Source organism: Chinchilla lanigera, unplaced genomic scaffold (assembly GCF_000276665.1).
Source record: "Chinchilla lanigera isolate Chin_1 unplaced genomic scaffold, ChiLan1.0 scaffold00083, whole genome shotgun sequence".
NCBI classification, from domain to species: Eukaryota; Metazoa; Chordata; class Mammalia; order Rodentia; family Chinchillidae; genus Chinchilla; species Chinchilla lanigera.
The window spans coordinates 1,250,517-1,251,480 of NW_004955484.1; positions in this window are offsets into that span (position 1 = coordinate 1,250,517).

Here is a 964-nt window from a genome sequence, read left to right on the forward strand (position 1 = left end):
AACCAATATCTCAAACCTAAAATGGTTCATAAACAAAAGAACCTGGGGATTTCATGTCCAACAGGATTGGGGTCCTGTAAATAATTCCAACAACTGTGTGAGCTTAGGAAAATCATTGAAACTGAGAAGCTACATTTCATATTTACATCACTGGAATAAGCTACTCAGATAACTACTGTAAATTGAAAAAAAAATAACATTCAAATCCCTTAAAACAGTGCCTAGCATACAATGTGCAGTCAATAAATAATAATTATCACTTCTTTTTGAAAAAGAGACAAAATACAAATTTTGTCTCTGCCCAAGTAGGTGAAGTATAAGGGTAATTGTGCTATTTTGTGACTGTCATTGGTGGATGAGAAGATGGTATTCTGATAACACTTGAGCATGTAATAGGTTTTATTCTTGCTAAACAACTAACATAAATGATTACTTATTTGTTAAGATGTGATGAATTAATATTCTGGCATTCAAACCAATCTCTGTCCCACAACAGTCCAATACTAACTAAACTCATGGAAAGAGGCATTATCTGTCTACGAGAGGCACAAGCATACTTCTAACAATCTGTAATTAAAACAGAAAGAGAGACAAATGGGGAATAAATGTTTCCAGTGCTGTATCTGAGTCATGAAGGAGACACGCCAGTAACTGTGGAGTATGGCTTCTTACATGACAATAGTGTATTGCGTGGCAGATTTGGGTGTGATTATAAAGCGTCAGAAAGCTTTTAGCTGGACAATTGTTAAGGGAACTCTAGAGGATCAATTTTACCTCTAGCTTACCTTATTTTCATGCATTAAGTCTTAAAAGCTGAGCAGAACTGATTTCTAAATCCAGGACACACCTCCTATGATGCCTACAAGCTCTCTCATAAATACATTTTAATGATGTTTTAAAATTTGAAATATTATGACCGCTATTGGTTCATAGCCTCACCCATTCTTTTGGAGGCTTTAATCAT